General features: G+C 36.8%; 1 long non-coding RNA gene across 1 annotated transcript in view; it reads left to right on the top strand.

The window, feature by feature from the left end:
- Positions 1-19,971, top strand: part of LOC125965617 (uncharacterized) — a 105,105-nt gene that overhangs the window by 45,963 nt on the left and 39,171 nt on the right. The window lies entirely within an intron of this gene.

Below are 19,971 nucleotides of genomic sequence, written 5' to 3'. Positions count from 1 at the left end.
AACTCTGGGTAACTTAACTCTGAAGATTAATGTGAGGGAGTGCTACCACAAGTTGTCCTCAAAATTGATAATCTCAATGTAAAGAGATAAAGGAATGGGTATTTATTATGTTCCGATTGCATGTTCAGCCCTTTTACCTATTTAAAATATTGCAATATAAGTGTACATTTTCAGGTATGGAATCTGAATCTCAGAGCAGTTACGTACCTGTTCATGACCAAACTGTAATTAATGGTAGAGGAAGTGCTCCCTTAGATCTGGACAATTCCTGGGATGCTCATCTGCCACGTGCTCTTGAAAGACGTGAGAACGATGCACATGGAAAAGTGAGTACGACGAAAGCTGACCCTAAAGAGGCAGGAATTACTGAGACGGTGAGGAAGGAACTACTCAGGAGGACGAAGCAATGAGTGAGTTTGGGAGTTGGCATTAGATGGTGATTTGTGTTTGTAGTCACACACTCAGGGATTTGAAAGATCATACAAGCAATATAGTTCAATTGCACATTTAAAACTTGAATTCCCTCCATAAGGTCCACTAAGCTGTCATCTCGCTGAATAAATGCCTCTACTTCAGGCTTCTGTATTATTTGACACCATAACTGTTACCTCTTATACCACATCTCACCTCCTCTCAACCCCAACCCCCTGTCTTTATTCCATCCATTGCTACAACAGACAACTTGATGCAGGGGTAAATTGACAACATTTTGTCTCAGCTGCCCATTGTACGTATTCCTTCCATAGGCATTCTCAAAGACCATAGCCGTAGATCTCCAGGACACCCCTGACACTCATTCATATACAAACATGGAAATGTGAGGGATTTAGCACCTCTTGTGGCAACTGACCAATGGGGCATGGGAGCCAGCAGATACAAGCTCTATTCCTTGAGCAGGAAATTCATGAGTGTTGAGAGGAATCCAGGAGGATTGAGTGCCAGTTGCCAGAGCAGTGACAAGCTCAACAATGCACCCTTGCATTTGCTTTCTCTTTGCCTCTTTCATACTTGCCTTTGCACCATCCCTATTCCCTTGGATTGCTTCCTAAAATAAACTACCAGCACACACCTTTTTGTCTGTGTTTTCTGAGAAGCCCAGACTAAAAGAGGGCACATATGGGCAAGCATATGAAAAGACCCTTTCCAATCCTGACCTGGCTTTCAGGGCAGCCTCAAGGCTTTCTGTCCTCATTTACTGTGGCTGATTAATTTCTACATATTTAGCATTTGACTTTAGTCCCATAAAAGGGATTCATAGTATCTAATCAACAGATGGATGTGTGAATAAACCAGTGGAGCTAATGTGGCCAAGATTAATGTGCTTTAAGTTAAAGTAATCTCTAAGGTTGAAGGAGGGCTTCCCTGGTGGTGCAGTGGTTGAGAGTCCGCCTGTCGATGCAGGGGACACGGGTTCGTGCCCTGGTCCGGGAGGATCCCACATGCCGCGGAGCAGCTGGGCCCGTGAGCCATGGCCGCTGAGCCTGCACGTCCGCAACAGGAGAGGCCACAGCAGTGAGAGGCCCGCGTACCGCAAAAAAAAAATAATAATAATAAATAAATAAGGTTGAAGGAAAGAGCCCAAGAAATGTCTTCCAAAACCTGTTACAGGCAAAGTGAGAACATGAAGAGGCATAGACTTTATCTAGTCCCCACGATAACTCTTTAGGACTCCAGTAACCTAAAAGTAGTACAAAATCAGTTAACCTATATTGTTGAGCATAAGAATACTGGTCTTTAAAATCTCTGATGTTCACATTTTTGAGGCATATTTTAAATAAATATCCACAGACTCAAGAGGCTGTGGTAATAAAATCCATGTGTTCTCTTTGAATATACAAACTGACAAAGGAAAAAAGAGTGAAAATAGAAATATTAGGAAACTATGTGAGGTAAGGTAGAATTCTTGGGATATCAATGTATATATGTCTATTCATTTCTACCAGAGAAAGACAATTTCTGGTCTTGGGTCTACATGGGCCCATGTGTGAGCCAATCCTATTGAGACTTATGAAAAGATCTCTGATCTTGGCACTTGGGAATATCCACTAAGCAATAACTACTTACTCTTCGGTTGAACGTCTACCAACTGCACATCGGTGCGAAAAAAAATGGGTATATTCAAGATCCCAGACTCAAGTTAAAGGGACAGAATTCTCTGGACTTTGAGTCAAAATCCTTGGCTTGAGTAGCTTACTAGCTGTGTGTCTTGGACAAGTCACAGACTCCTGAAGGCCTTGCTCTGGTATTAAAAAATAGGGTATTAATTCTTGGCCTGCCTGTGTCGCAGGGTTGATTATTGTATCAAATGAAAAAAATATGTAATAAGGGAATTTTAATCATCCAATATCATATACATTTGAAGTAGTATTGCCTATGTGAGCCCTTCCAGATCCAGCACAATGCTTGATGTTTGTATTTTCCAGGCCACCTGGAGCACATTTCTGTAGAAAGGTAGCTTTTTCAATTGACTCCTCAGAAGATTAAAAAAAAATAATTCAAAGGCTGAAGGGACTGATCTACAGAGCAAGATTAAAGCAGGACACGTAGTTCATCATTCTGTTAGGCAGTGCTTAATGGAGGGTCAGGGCTGCAGAGATATATTTCAAAGGGGTAAACAGCAAAGATGGAGAAGAATTATTTCAGTTGAAACAAAAGGAAATAAGACCATTGAAAATGAAATGAAAAGTATCTGGATACCAGAAAATGATCAAAGTTCTCTTATTTGGAATCTTTCAGACTAACATGAAAAAGCCTAGATTTTTCCATCTTTACTCCATTTTATTGTTTAAGTGGTCTCCAAAGACTAACATATATTTTCTGATGTCACTCTTCCCCCCACTCCCCATATTAGATAGACAGTCATATCTTACCTGAGTTCAAACATTCATGGGAGAAAATCATCACAAAAATATTATTGGTTGGTTTTTTTTTTTTTTTAAGGTGCCAAATTCTTTTCCACTTGCCTTTTCTTTTTTCCCTCACCTACCGTGAACTTTTCATTTCATAGTTTCCTGGGGGAGTGCTTCTGTGAGTGTACAAGTGGAACTAATTGAAAAGATCAAATTTAGTAGAATTTAAACTTACGGAAGGAGGAGATACAAAAGTTGCATCGGGGAGACACGACAAGACCAAGTAAGATCCTGGAAACTAAACTACTAGAACTGCTCTGTAAATGCTGTCAAGCCAGATGTCTATTTTTATTTAACCTGAAATAAGAGAGAAGTAATTCAATATAATTTGTGATTGTTTTTTAACCCAGAGACGCTCACGTCGGTATTTTTTTCTTCTGGCAAAGAAATTTGATCCAAAGGTGGGAAGAAAAAGAATAAGTTCTCTTTCTGAAAAAAAGCAAGACTATGTTTTCTTCAGAATCAATAAATAATTGGCATTTCCCTAGAAAAAGGCAGTGGTTTATTTGATCTCTTTTAAAGGATAAACCAAAAGCAGAATTGTGAAATGAGCTAGTCTGTCTTCAGCACCACTTTGAACAGGTCCTCAGTTGCTCTTGCGACCTGTGCTTCTCTTTTCACGTTTCTGGGAGTTGCTTAAATTTCTACTCAGGCTAGATCTCACTGGGCAGGGTCTGCCATAAATGGTGATGAGATCTTACTATACAGCTTAGAGCAGTCCCATGGCTATTTTATCTTTCAAGTAATACTAGGAATTTTTATTCCTAATCCAGTGGGTTCCTCCCCCAGCTCCCCTTATACTAAAGTCCTCATGTTTTGGTTCTTTTGATCCTAGGATCTGCATTGCCATCCACATGAGCCATTCTGTGACTCATTTCATCTGGGAACTATCACCTGCTAATCCTAGAGGATGTAGGGGTTTAGTCTTTAATCACAATGTTGCCGATAACTAGTTGTGATTTCTTGCATTCATCAAGTACCCTCTTTGACTCTGTTTACTCTTGTGTCTACTAAGACAAGATGATCTCAAGCCTCTGTCACGTGACTTTAAACCAGGGTTTCTCAACTGCCGCACTGTTGACGTTTTGGGCTGGATCACTCTTTCTTGTTCGGGGATGACCTATGCATAATAGGACATTTAGCAACAGCCTTGACCTCTACACAGTACAGGCTAGTAGCACACAGCACCCCTCCACAGACATCAAAAAATGTCTCCAGATATTGCCAGATATTTTCTGGGGAACAAAATCACCCACAATTGAGAGCCACCAGTCTCAGTATCAAGGAAAGCATTTCATCATACAAAATGCTAACGTACGTTTCATACAATCATCTTGAGAAAACTCCTTAAGCCTAAGATGACCTAAAATATCACTGGCATATTTAGTACAATTCCATTGTCCACCTCACCATTCCCGCAATGTGGCAGATGCTGTCTCTTCCCTTTCTGCCCTGTTTAAATGCTGCTTCTGCATCACCAGAGGTGGTCTGATCAAGGCTCCCCTGACAGTGAGCACCCCTAGCCAGCCAGTGTTCCACAGCTGGTGCTGCCACAGTCCGTGACAGTCTCTTTCTGTGGTTGCGAGCAGATGTTTCAGTGTCAGTCTTTGTGACACCTGGGTTGTGCTCGTCTCCTGCCTAAATTTGATCTGTAAACCAACCTCACCCGACCCTGCCCCACACCTCAAAGAGGTTCACAGTTTCCTTTTTGTGGTTTACCCTCCGTGAGAACTGGTGACTGTTAAGGGGAGCCACATCAGTGAAGAACTGTTTCGCCACCTGGACAGTGTTAGTCTATTGAACAACTTTGAAGAAAGCAGAAGCTAAATAGAAGATGTCATTAGTACTTCTAGCTTCTTCATTGTTTTCAGCAACATTATTTTCAGTTTACTGTTCAAACTGCTTACCAAAAACTTAAGGCTTGTGTTACAGTCACCCATGATAATGTCAGGCTACTTTCCAACCAGATAATCCAACATTCTTGTACTTTTCTTTTGTTCAGCAAACATTATTTAAGTATACCAATGGCTGAATACTGCATTAGGCACTGAGAGAAAACAAGAGATAAAAATTTACAAGGTATCAATCACCCTTACTCTGAAGGAACCCACAGACTAGCAGAAGGAATGGATGCACAAAGAACCTCTCAAAAATGAAGGGAAAATGCTACCATTGATATTTTATAAAAGTACTAACAGAACAGAGATAATAAAGTAACACAGTAATTAATTCCAATTGTTGGAGGAAGAAGAGAAGTGACTTTTTGAACAGGACTTTAGATTTACAAGACAGACAACAGGGAAAGAATATTTATGCTAAAGAGACAAGCTTGATCAAAGTGTCTGCTTACCTTGGAGAGATGGGATGGAGATTACTGATGCTGATGAAGCAACACACCTCTCCTCTTGGGCTCTTCAATTTGGCATCTTGATGGTATTTTTTTCCCAACATATTTGTTAAGAAATAATTCAAATACCAGTTAAATTCACTCATATAATGTGTACAATTTAATGCTTTTTTAGTATATTTAAAAGGTTGTACAGCGATCACCTAAGTTGTACAACTATTCAACCTATGTTGAATTTTCCCCCCAAAGCAACACCATATCTATTAACAATAACTACTCATTCCTCCCATCCCTCCCTTCAACCCCATAGTCCTAGGCAACTACAGATTTACTTTTTGTCTCTATGAATTTCCCTATTCTGGTTATTTTATATAAACGAAATCATGCAATTATGTGATCTTTTGTGACTGGTTTCTTTCATTAAGCATAGTGTTTTCAAGGTTCACCATGCTGCAGCATGTATCAGCACTTCTTACTGCTGAATAATAATCCATTCACATTTAATATTATGATTGATTTGGTTGTATTTGGCTCTGCCATTTTGCTTCTTGTTTTCTTTCTCTATGTTTTATTTATTCCTCTGTTTCTCCTGTACTGCTTTCTTTTGTATTTGTGGCTATCTTACATTGTAACAATTTAATACCTTTAATGATTTGGTATACATATTTTAATTTTCTTAGTTGTAACACAAAAGCTTAATATATATCTTATCAACAGCAAGACATGGGACTCCTTCCAGAGAGACTGTAGATATTATCACCAGTTTGTGAAAACTAATCCTTTTGGAAAATGTGTGACCATCTAAACCCACAATTTAGTAAGGAATTAATTCAAAAATTTGTACCACAAGTCAGCATCTCTCCTCTCCCTGTTATCCTTGGTCCCTGCCTTCCTCACCTGGATAACATGTACCCTCTTCACATCTCACATTGAACTCCCACCCCGATAAGTCAGCTGTTCTGCTCTGTGCTTTTACCTCACCGAGTTCATGGTGCTGATGACATGGCATTAGATTTGCCGTTTATTGTTTCCCTACCTCTGCTGGATGTGAGCTCTGCTAGAACAATCCCTGGAAATTAGTCTGTCAGGTTGTAGGCATTCAGTACAAATTTGTTCAATAAAACTATGAACTAAAAATATCTTGTCACCTGATTAACTGCTGAAGACAGTTGCAGATCTCTTAATGTTTTTTATGTCTCTGTAGAAACATTGTAACCTGTTCTGCTTTCTCCCTATTTTTCTTTCTAATTTTCTTACTACTTTTTCATGCTTTTATATCTTGGTAATTGATATTATTTGGTTTTCCATTGTTAAGTGTCCCTTTTTGCTTAAACATAATGAAGAATGGGAATTTTACAAATTTTCTTGGACTGTCCAGCTCAGGGGACTGGATCATCTAGAATATGAATTTAGATTTTTAATGATGAATATGGAGTCTTTCCTCTCCTATGCTTACCATATATCCCTTTAAAATGTTTGGAATTTGATTCCAAATAAAAACCTTCTCTCCTTTTATCTTATTAATAAACACTCATCTTTTTTCAGTCCAATATACATTCATTAATGACAATAATGTGAAAAGTCCTTTGGTCAATGATGCTGGTGATTAAAAGGCAAATAGGATATGCATATGTTCTTCAGGATCTTACTATCATAAGGGAACCAGACAAAACATAAATCACACACACACACACACACACACACACACACGGCAAGCTGTTACAAGTATTCTAAAAGATGTTCCTTGGTAAAACAAGATGCCTGTGTTCCAGTATTAAAATCTCTGACTCCTGATCCCATGCACAGTACATGATAGGAAAGGATGTATAATTCTTAGCCCCAGGCAGATATGTCCTGAAGATATCATGACCTCAAGGAAGGAAAGTGAAAGTCACATGGCATGAGATGCTTACTAAAAAGAAAAGTGACAGAATAGGTAGCATGTTTTAGAGAGTGGAGAGAGAAAGGCACTTTCTTTTTTTGCCATAATCTTTCATATGTCTTCCTTTGTACAGGCAACTGCATTTCCTTGACCAGATACTGTAAAGAATATTCCCAAAAGAATAGTAATATCTGTATGCTCGTGGCAAAAAACTATGTAAATCTATACTTCACTTCCTGCTTTAGAATTCTTTATTTCATGCTGAACTTCTGTGCTCTTTGTTGCTTCAGTTCACCTGGATTTTCTTTGAGCTCAACCTAAATGTTATTTGAACTTGGGTAATTCAAAACTGAAGCCAGGCTTCAGTTCAGCTCATTTCCCGAATAGCTCACTCCTCCATCTGTTTGGGGATCATCCACCAGAACACCTGTAAAGAAGAGTTTCACAGCTTTACTTTCGTGTTTCAGAGTCCGTTGTCAGCTCCGTGCTTTGGAAATATTAAAATCTAATATTGGTCTAAGCCATTTCCTCAATATATACAGTAATATCTGAGGACTGTTGTCAACTGAAATTTCTAGTAAACATAAACTGAGTCTTTCCACATGAAAAACAAGACAAAACAAAATGACATTTGAATGTTAAAGGCAGAAACCATCTTTTCATTGCTGTTGGTTTTCTCTCTTATCAGTTTAGTATTTTTAAAATTACATAGTCTGCTTCTCAGAAATCAAGGCCCTATTTTCTTGTTGTTGTTATGTTTTTTGACCCACAAAACAGATCTCGTTTGATTTTTTTTCTTGTCTTTAAATCATAGTCCTTTAGTTCAGCTTCATTGTCTAGCTGAATCCTAAAGGTGTCAAGAGAGTATCTTTTCCAAGAAACAGGAATTCTCAATTCCTGTCACTTAAGTATTACATCTTCAGTCTTGAGATTCTTTTTTTTTTTTAAATTTTATTGAAGTATAGTTGATTTACAATGTCGTGTTAGTTTCAGGTGTACAGCACAGTAGTTCAGTTATATATATCTATACATACATATGTATAGGTAGATAGGTATATTCTTTTTCAGATTTTTTTCCCTTATAGGTTATTACAAAATATTAAGTATAGTTTCCTGTGCTGTACAGTAGGTCTTTGTTGGTTATCTATTTTATGTATAGTAGTGTATATACGTTAATTCTAACTTCCTAATTTATCCCTCCTCCACTTTCCCCTTTGGTAACCATAAGTTCGTTTTCTATGTCTGTTTTGTAAATAAGTTTATTTATATCTTTTTTTTTAAGATTCCACATATAAGTGATATCATATGATACTTGCCTTTCTCTGTCTGGCTTACTTCACTTAGTATGATAATCTCTAGGTCCAACCATGTTGCTGCAAATGGCACTATTTAATTCTTTTATATGGCTGAGTAATATTTCACTCTGTGTGTGTGTGTGTGTGTGTGTGTGTATACATACCATACATATATATGTGTGTATACACACACACACACACATACCATATTCATGGGGATGGTATGTGTGTGTTTATACATATATATATATATATCACATCTTCTTTATCCATTTATCTGTCGATAGACATTTAGGTTGCTTCCATGTCTTGGCTGTTGTAAATAGTGCTGCTAGGAACACTGGGGTGCATGTATCTTTTCAAACTAGAGTTTCCTCTGAAAATATGCCCAGGAGTGGGATTGCTGGATCATATGGTAGCCCTTGTTTTAGTTTTTTAGGAACCTCCACACTGTTCTCCATAGTGTCTATTACCAACTTACATTCCCACCACCAGTGTAGGAGGCTTCCCTTTGCTCCACGTCCTCTCCTGCATTTATTACTTGTATACTTTTTAAAAAAATAAACTTATTTATTTTTAGCTGTGTTGGGTCTTTGTTGCTCTGTGTGGGCTTTCTCTAGTTGCGGCAAGCAGGGGCTACTCTTCGTTGTGGTGCGCAGACTTCTCATTGCGGTGGCTTCTCTTGTGGAGCACAGGCTCTAGGCACGCGGGCTTCAGTAGTTGTGGCTCACAGGCTCTAGAGCGCAGGCTCAGTAGTTGTGGCGCACGGGCTTAGCCGCTCTGAGGCATGTGGGATCTTCCCAGACCAGGGCTCGAACCCGTGTCCCCTGCATTGGCAGGTGAATTCTTAACCACTTGCCACCAGGGAAGCCCTATTATTTGTTGATTTTTTGATGATGGTCATTCTGACCTGAGTGAGGTGATACCTTATTGTAGTTTTGATTTGCATTTCTCTAATAATTAGTGATGTTGAACATTTTTCATGTGCCTTTTGTCCATCTATATGTCTTCTTTGGAGAAGTTTCTATTTAAATCTTCTGCCTATTTTTTGAAATTCTTATTCCTTTCCCACAAGCAAATTCAGTTTTACTTCCATTAGAGTAATAACTCAATAAGTTGGTTTTTTTGTTGTTAAACCCAAAATTGAAAGGATATAGAAAATCTCAGAATTAAATGTTTCTATTAGTGAACATTTAGCTATATCTTGAAACTTTTAGGCTTAGACAATCCTCAGATAGTATTTCACTTTGAGAAACTACTTTTTAATTCATAGGTTGTGTTGTAGTTAAGTTTTTCAATTTGGAATAAGTTGAAACTACTTTTCAGTGTTTCTATTGGTTGTATCATAGCTATTGGCTTCAGACATACTGTGACCTCTGATATAAACAGAAGAATATTTAACAGAAGGCTATAGTTCACATTTGGCTTGAATAGAATCTAGGAATCTAAGTCTTTCAAACTACACAACAATAGCAGAGAAAAAAACTGTCTATTTCAAGAAAACTACTAAAGGGTAGAACAGATGCTTAAAATTTACTGTTATTCCGGTTCTCCCACTCTGTCTTACCTGTATGTTTCACACTGTTGCTCATGCTTTAACATAGAAATAATGAACCCATCATACTATGTGCAGTTCCCAAATCTGTGGATTTCTTTAGTCTGACATAGCACCACTATATTTAACCTGAGCCCCAGGTGGCAAGAGGGTTGAAGAGAGAGAGAAGATGCACCCTCCAGTTGAATGGGTGGGGAGTCTTCAATCTTAAATCTTTGCTATTATCTATAACAAATGCAACTTACACTGTTAATCCCTAATTCTTCTTTTTTAAATGATGCATAATACCAAAGAGATATTTTTAAAGAAATATTGCGGACTGGTTAGCAACATGTTAAAGGAATCCATCATTTTAAGCATTGGAGAGTGCTGAGTGATACCCTTTCTTGCCTTGTGAAGCATGGATAATATACAGAATGCTGACGAGAAATCCTGCCAATCTGGTCCCTCCAGATGGTTGGGAGATTGGAATTTATCAATTGGATTGCTATCTTTACCAAATATATCATACATTCTCTGGTCATTTTTCTCCTTATAATATGCCTTATTAAGTGAAAAATTTTAAAGATGCTTGGATAAAATTGTGCATAAGCTGGTATCCAGGTGCCCTGAATAACTCAACTCAGCTTCCCCATGAATCTGACTTAACACTTGGGGATTTTCTCAGACTCTTGAACACTCTAGGCTCTAAATCTTTGAGGCATTAACTAACACATATGTTTCCCCTTAGGAAAAGTTGGGGAATATTAGACTGATTTGGGGATATTAAATTCATCTTCTCACGCAGTGTCATTGTGTTAAACCATTGGATATTTGTATGCCCCAAGTCAGGTACAGCTATAAATACATGTGGTTAGTTTTTGCATATATGGAATTTAAAAGGTTTTGTTAACAGTTAAGTTGAAGTAAGTTTTAAATTTCAAATAAACTAAGGATAGTGCAGCCACAGCATATAATCACATTACTATCATTATCCTACTACCAAATAATTAAGTGACATAAATTCAAGTGACAGTGACATAAATTAAAGTTTCTATTTGAAGCTTAACATACCGTGTGTCCTCATTCAGTAGGAGATGGACAAAAGTGAAATTGAACTTTGAAAGAAATATTATGGCTATTAAGTTTCATCATGGAATGTGGAAGAACTGACCATCACATATCACGCTGAACTACATGATGAACCTTCTTCTAAATCTAGTTCCACAGACTTTGAATTCCATTTTCCAAAAACTTGATTCAAATAACTAATGAGCATTTTGGACCCATGATACCATCAATTATTCTCCTGGCACATTCAAGATGAGTCATTAAGGTCAGCTAATGGTGGAGCATCTTGGGATGAACAACAGAGGAGAGCAGTTGTCAAACCTAAGTCTGATGGGACCAGTAGGGAGAGGGATTTGCTACAACACAGAAAGCTGCAAGGCAAGGCTCCTGGTACAACATGTGACCAATAGGAAGGAAATACACCCACGGCCAATCCATGACCCGGAAGGAAGAGATCCAGGGGAGTGGATGCCCAAAACATTTCCTCTTCCTTGTTCTGATCGTCTGCTTGTGCCTCCCACTGACTGGACACAACCTGAAATCAGACAACAAGGAAGTAAGTATTGGGTCAGACTCCCAGGTCACAGAAAAGACTGGGGACATAGGAACGATAGAGCAGGTAATTGAAAATTACTAAGAGAGTAAATTCTAAAAGTTCTCATCACACGAAAAAAAAGTGTAACTATATGAGGTGATGGGTGCTAAATAAACTTATTGCAATCATTTTGCAAGACATACTTATGTCAAGACATTGTGCCATGCACCTTAAATGTATCGTGTGTATTATGTGTCATTTACATCTCAACAAAACTGGAAAGAAAGAAAAAAGGAAAGAAGAAGAAGTAGATTTTGTGTGGCAAGCAGGGAATAATACCCAGGCTCAAGGACTGTGCTGACTCATAATCTCAGATGTGGCTGGTATGCATCTTTCACGTTACAGTCATAAATGTAAATTTTGTCTGATTTGCTTATTACTGTTTATAGAAATTACATTCATAGGAATATAAAGGTGACCTCTTTTCTCCAGGCTACATATTCCACAGGCAAAAAGAGGGTTACATTAAAGCTGCAAAACAGATTTTTTTACACCGCACCTAAATATCCATTCTGCAGTATCTCCTTCTCCATTGAAGTATCTCCTAGTTTTTGATTTACAATAGCTTATCAGGGCCAGGCCTAGGCTGAGGCAAATAAGGCATTCATATCAGGTGTAAAATTTTAAAGGGGAGCAAAGTCTCAGTAATCAAGATAACTGATATCTTCATGCAATACTGTAGTGCATTTTAAATTACCAAAAACAATGCAAAAATCCGTAATAAACAAAGTATCACAATTTTAAGATTGTCAAGATATGCTCCAACCCTGCCCTCCACAATGCTGCCTCACTTGCTTTACCCTAATCCTTGTCCGGCAGCACAAACATCTGTCTTCTTGTTTTCCCCAAACTGCATTGTAATGGCAAAAGTTTATTTCAAGTGTAAAACTAAAACAAATATAAGACAGGAGGGAGCGCAGATAACTGGAAGGTAGAGAGTGGATGAGATCAATTTTAAAGGAAAATGACATTAGATTATAGCCTATGAGACTAGAAGATTTATGAGTAGAGTCCCAGAAATACTCAAAGCTGAGTCAACAAATGTAAAGTCAAAGATATTTCAACTAATGTGAAAAAACAGTCAGAAGTCAACAAATGTAAAGAGCAAGAGAAATCTGACATAGAGGAGTTTATGCCTAACATTTGGGATTGTTTTTCCTAAATTATTTTAAACTAATGTAAATTAATTTTTATTTCACTGTGTTTTATAGAAGTAGGGCATTTTCATAGTTAAAAATTCAAATAATAGAAAAGGCATATGATGAAAACTTCAAAAGAAAAGACAAGTGATGAGAGAGAAGTACCAGGGTAAATAAATAGAACAAGCAGTTCTACAAAAACAAGAGAATAATCCAAGGAGAAAAATCTTAATTTGATAGATTCTAGGAATTACTGCATAAATTAAAATAAGAACAGAGTACAATGGAAAGTAGCAAACAGAAAACAAGAAAAATATCTTAAAAATTAACATTATAATTGCCCAAATCATTTAAGATATTTAACACATGGGTGGAATAAATGCATTTTTAGAGCTAACATTTAAATTATTTATCTGGAAGGTAAATTTGGTCATATTCCCAGAACCCAAATGAAAAAAAGCAAGGAGTCCTTGTCACAGTAATTCACATGAGCTGCTATATAAAAGAACTTTGCCAAAAACTCAGCTCCTTAATAAAAGTAAGTCAACACTTCCAGGAAACACTTCTCTAACTAGGGCCTCAGGAAGCCAAATTTGTCCCATCTTTGGCTCACCATCGGTTTTGGCTTCTAAGTTGCATTGACATCAGTCAGCCTTCAAATGAAGGAAAGAGAGAACATGAGATAGACCACTGGACACTCACATCCAGGTGTACCCAAAGGAACATGCATAACTTCATCAACTTCCTGTTGGCCAGAACTAGTTGTGTAAACCCTAACTGCATCAAAGGGAAGCTGGGAAGTGATGTTTTACTGTGTGGTGATGGGAAATGAAATGGTTTAGTGACTATATGGCCTTGTATCCGCCACTAGGAGGTAGATAACTTGAGAGAGGAATTTAGAGATTTGGCAAAAATATCTAAATAATCCATCAACCATGTAGTACAAATTGTAAACAGGGGAATACCAGAAACAAATGAAAAGAAGAAATAGTAAAATGAATTAGAAGAAAAGTGTTCTGAAATGAAGAAGCAATTATTTCACTGAGGTGACATCTTGAATGGAAAGCAGGATTGATGAAGTATTGTCCACATGTAAACACACTGAAATTCCATAACCTCAGAAACAAAGGGAAAATTCCAAGAGCTCCTGAAGCTCAATAGAACGTTATTTACAAAGAAAAGAATATTACAGACTACCATCCATTTTTCTCAACAACAGTGGATACAGAAAAAAATGAAAAATATGTCTCCAAATTCTGTGGGGAAATCACATATAAACCTAGAATTCTGTCCCCAGTCAAATGTGAGGACAAAATAAAGATGCTTTACCAAAAAAAATGACATTAGAGCTTTCATCATCAAAGTGTATTTTATCAACATATTGATCAAGATGTCACTTCAGCAAAATTAAAAGAAATTTAACATGGGGAATGACATGAACTAAAATAAACAATGACAGTTGAGCAGGATACAGAATAGGAAAGCTAGAAAAAAATAAAATGTAGTCTAACACACTAAATTGCAAGTATGATTCATGTGGATTAACTTCAAAAATGTATAGGGGGGCTTCCCTGCTGGCGCAGTGGTTAAGAATCTGCCTGCCAATGCAAGGGACATGAGTTCGAGCCCTGGCCCAGGAAGATCCCACATGCCACGGAGCAACTAAGCCTGTGTGCCACAACTACTGAGCCTGCGCTCTAGAGCCCGTGAGCCACAACTACTGAGCCCACGTGCCACAACTACTGAAGCCTGTGCACCTAGAGCCCATGCTCCGCAACAAGAGGAGCCACAACAGTGAGAAGCCCGTGCACCACAATGAAGACCCAACATAGGCAAAAAAATTAAAAACAAAAATGTATAGGGTATAAGGCTTCATTTTTTTCTACATGATTTCACCTACACAATTTCATCGTTCTACAAATGGAATATACATGGACATAATCATTATATTATGAATTATATAATTGTTTTTATTTTGCAAATCAAAATATAGACAAAGCACAAATAACTCATTTTATTTAACAGACAAGAATGTATAGGCTATAAACCGTGTCAATGTAAAATACCATATTTCTAATAATTAGAAGGGGGAGACGAGGTGGAGGAAATAATAAGGTCTTTCTTTCCTTTTCTTTTATAGCAGGCTATTTAGTAGGTACTTTCAAAGAAAAATCGACTAAGGCTTTGCTTGAAGGAGAAAAAAAATGGAAAATAGATCATACACAATATATGTGAGTAAAAAGTGATATTTACATTGTTATTTGGGGTGAGAATTAGTGCAATTCTGGATAAGATTGTATTGTAAAAATTGGACCTAGAATATGCAGAGCTTTCTATTGTACAGTATTTGAATTCCTTCTTAAGAATTGCTAGCATGATTAACAAAACTCAGCTATTTCAGTCAATTTAAGATACAAAGGACTTAAACAACATATGGCTAGTTAAATTAGACATACCATTAGAAATTTTGTAAACAGAGATTGTATTTTCTTTTCAGGAGACCACTAACCATTCAATTTTGAGAAATCTATTAAGATACTACATTATCTTAAGGGTTAAGGAGGAAAAAAATGCAGTTATCTCCATAGATGTAGAAAAGGTGTTTGGTTGCATTCAACGTCCATTACTGATGAAAACTCTTAATTTAAAAATAATAGTTACTATTTTAACATGAAAACCACGTATGCCAAGGTGAGGAGAGTCAGCATCACACTTAATGATCACAGAATGGAAGCATGGAACCATTCTTGGTTCCAGAACATGACAAGTAAGCATTTTATCACCATTGATACTGAAAAGGGTCTAGGAGTAGTCTCCAATGCAATTGTATAAGAGAAAAATGCAAGCCCTTGCTAGAATTTAAGCTCCATGAAGGTCACAGTTTGTCTCCAATTCAGTATATACTTACTGAATTAATTACCACAGTACATAAGTTGAAAAGAAAACCACAAATTATCTATGTTTTCAAATTATTATGATCATTAATGCAAATACCCCAGAGAAGCAACTAAAAGGCAGTTAGAGCTAAGAGGTGAATTCAGTATGTTGGCCGGTTACAAAGATATAAATAATTAACAAAAAGCATTTAGGATTTATGTAAAGTCTAGTTTAAGATTCTCTTAAGACAGATAAAGAATGTTTGAATAAATGGTATAAAAGGCCTGATTTTTGGAGCTAGACAATAGCTAGACAATTTAGTGTCTACTAAAATAATCAATAAATTTGGTTTTAACGATTAAAACTAATCGTAAGTTAATACGAAAACATAGTAAGAATGTCAAGAAGCAAGGTATATCCTACCAGGTAATAAAATGTATTATCAAGTTGCAGTTAAAAGAATGTGTTAATATTTCAGGAATACACTCATTAAAGCAAAAAAGAAAGCACAGAAATAGACTCAAGTAAATATGAACATAAAATGAGATTTGCAATTCAAATCAAATGAAAGGAAATGGATTAATTAACAAACTGAGGTATAAAAACCAAATAACAATTAAAGCCAGTTTACCTTACTTCTTGTCCCAACATAAAATTTTATAAACAATGTTTTACGAAAGCATGAAAATAATAAAAGAAAATGTGTGAAGGCATAACAGAGTGAGAAAGCGAAAGATGACCACATTGTTTTTTAAATATAAGGCAATAAACATAAAGTCAATACACAAATGGGAAAATGGGAAAGGAGTTTTCAACACATATGCCTTACAGAAGGTTAATTATAGCTTTGTATTTATAATCATACATATTCCTTGACATTAATAAGGAAAAAAAACTCATCCAGAAAAACAAAATGGGGAAAAGATATGAAAAGATACTTCACAGAAAGTAAAGTAAATAAAGGATAAATTAAAAAAAATAATTTTAATGCAGTCATAATTAAAGTAATGTATTTTAAAGTAACAGAACTTACTTGGTGGCACAGTGGTTAAGAATCCGCCTGCCAATGCAGGGGACACGGGTTCAAGCCCTGGTCCGGGAAGATCCCGCATGCCGCAGAGCAACTAAGCCCATGCGCCACAACTACTGAGCCTGTGCTCTAGAGCCTGAAAGACACAACTTCTGAGCCCACATGTCACAACTACTAGAAGCCCATGTGCCTAGAGCCCATGCTCTACAACGAGAGAAGCCACCACAATGAGAAGCCTGCGCACCACAACGAAGAGTAGCCCCTGTTCGCAACAACTAGAGAAAGTCCGCAAGCAGCAATAAAGACCTAACGCAGCCAGAAATAAATAAATACATTTATAAAAAAATAATTAATTAATTAACAATGAGATATCACATTTTACTAAACAGATTGGCAAAAAATAAAATGTTGATTATGAAAGTGCTGCTGGGGGGTGTGGACAAACTATTCCTTTCATCTGGTTTTGGTGAGACTATAACTTTTGCTTGGAAATTGAGCATAGTCTATCAAAATTTAAAATGTGCACCCCATTTGACCCAAATTTTGATTCTAGGAATCTCTCTTAGAGTACATGTAATATGTGAAAGGCTGGATGTTATTTAGGAGAAGTGGACCCTTAATTTAAACCACTCTAATGTAATTTAATCTTTTTTTTCTATTTTTAATTTAAAAGTTGCTTAAATTAAAAAAAGGTTTTTTGAAGCTTAGTTGATTTATAATGATTCAGTTGTACTCAAACTAATTCAGTTATACACACACACACACACACACACACACACACACACACACACACACACACACACATATAGACTTTTTCAGATTCTTTTTCATTATAGGTTGTTACAAGATATTGAGTATAGTTCCCTTGCTATACAGTAGGTCCTCATGGTTTTTCTGTTTTATATATAGTAGTGTGTAACTGTTAATCCCAAATTTTATCTTTCATCACAATAATATTTACTCAGGTCTTGTTCCTTAAGCAAACCAAGGCTGCTCTATAAAGCACATATTTCTTGAACAGTGTTAAGTTGGGACTGGGGTGAGGTGAGGAGGTATTTGGCATTTCGTACTGCCAGTGACTTCAGAAGATTCACTCTTAGCAGTATAATACATTCTCTATCAAACATCTAGGAGACAAGGATTGTCTTAGACATTATATGTACATTGCTTCTAATTCTTCCATTCATTCATCAAGGTAGAGAATCTTATTTGCGTAATGAAGATAAGGGAATTTTATTTTCAGGAATGGGAGAGAAAGTTTGGACCCCAAAGGGGACGAGAGATGACAAGATAACAAGGTGGCATATTTTGTGTAAAAAGGGAGTGGAGAGAATTTGTATTTCTGCAATAAGGGATGTCTGTTTCTTAGCCTGGAGAGAACTCACTGTCACCTTATGCTAATCTTTAGGTCAGTGCAATTAGTTTCACCCTGAGAAAAACTGCTGTCTTTAAATTTATATAACTTAACACCAGAAGCTAGAAGTCAGCAGAAGTTACATTTAAATTTATAGAAGTATTCTCTTAATCGTCTTGCAGCATAAGAAGGATAAGCTTAGAGGTTCTTTACATTGAAGCTAGACAGAAGAAAATTTTCCTGACAAAGTTTGCTCCGTACCCTGGAATATTTATGTGAATGAGATTGGTTAATTCCTATTTATGAAAGTCTGGATACCAATTAGGATTCTGGCAGCTACAAATATATGAAAATCCAGCAGACCTGGCTTAAAGGAATAGAAATTTTATAGCCTCATGTAACAAAAAATGGAGAAGCAGAATAAGTCCAGGACCAGTTAAGAGATTGGTTCAATGATGTCAAGGCTTCTGATCAACATTCAGTGACCTTCTCCTCAGGGTTGTTAAGATGACTGCCAACTAGTAAGCATCATATCCTAAAAAAAGGAAGGGGAGTCTTACATTTGTGTTTCTCCTTAAGAGTGAAAATAAAGCTTCCCTGGTGGCGCAGTGGTTAAGAATCCACCTGCCACTGCAGGGGACACGGGTTTGAGCCCTGGTCCAAGAAGATCCCACGTGCCGTGGAGTAACTAAGCCCATGCGCCACAACTACTGAAGCCCACGCGCCTAGAGCCCATGTTCTGCAACAAGAGAAGCCACAGCAATGAGAAGCCCGCACACCACAGCGAAGAGTAGCCCCCACTCATCGCAACTAGAGAAAGCCCGCGTGCAGCAACGAAGACCCAACGCAACCAAAAATAAATAAATTAAAAATAAATTAAAAAAAGAAAACAAAAAAAATGTTTTAAAAAAGAGTGAAAATAACTTCCTAGCAGCCCTCATAACATTTTGTTTTATGTCTCATTGACCAGGGTAGTATTTCACACTTATATCAAAATAATCACTGGCCAAATTCCAGGAATCTTCATGGGTAGCTCAGCTTAATCAACATACAGTGTCTAAGTTTGAAGAGAAACCCACAAAACAAATAAGACCAAGCCTGAACAACCAGTGTCTGCAAAGTTATTATTGAATCACATTTCTTTATTAATGCAGAAGAGCAAAATATGACTCCTTGAAAATTTTTAAATTTAAGTTTTATCAGTTCATTGCTAATACAAGTTCTTTTCCAAAACTACCAAAAGTGATTCATTTCCTTCTTATTTTGGCAACTTCTAAATATATATCTTATAAATATTTTTTGTAATTATTTAATTGATCTTCTAATTCTTATTTCTATACCAGTGGGGCTAAGATTGCTAGCACAATCCCAAACTTAGCCATGCAAACTAATTGCATACAAAAGTTACTCTCATCATTGAGGTGACACCACATCTTGTAAATCTCTCACTTAAGTAAATAATGAAATAATATTCATCAGCCTTTTTGTTCATTCCTTTTTCAAATGAAGTTCTAAACTCAGGTGCTTCCACAGTCTCAGTTAATTTCAAAACCTCAGGACTGAAGCAGCCTAGTCATTTAGGGGGGAAAAATGTGGATTTATTTTATTTCTACTGATTGAAATATATTGGTTTTTAGAGGAAATGTCTTTTGGTTCCAAATTATGTACATTGTGCAGCCTCTGTATGTATTTTCCAAGTGATTTAAATGAATTTGAATCAGCTCGTTAGGTTCCAGACTGGTACTGAACATAATGACTCATTCTTAAATTAATATTGTCTATCCTGAACTACTCCTGTCTAAATCACTTTAATCACTGGGAAGATTCATACTCTTCCAAAGGACAGCCACATTCAAATGAATTCTGCAACAGTTCATTAGGTAATAAATGTCATTTATGTTCCTTGGGTCAGCAAATGTGTTCTCACTTGGCTTTAAG

The sequence above is a fragment of the Orcinus orca genome, chromosome 10 (assembly GCF_937001465.1).
Source record: "Orcinus orca chromosome 10, mOrcOrc1.1, whole genome shotgun sequence".
Classification (NCBI taxonomy): domain Eukaryota; kingdom Metazoa; phylum Chordata; class Mammalia; order Artiodactyla; family Delphinidae; genus Orcinus; species Orcinus orca.
The sequence above is the reverse complement of the archived record's forward strand: the minus strand, read 5'-3'. Positions and strand labels throughout refer to the sequence as shown.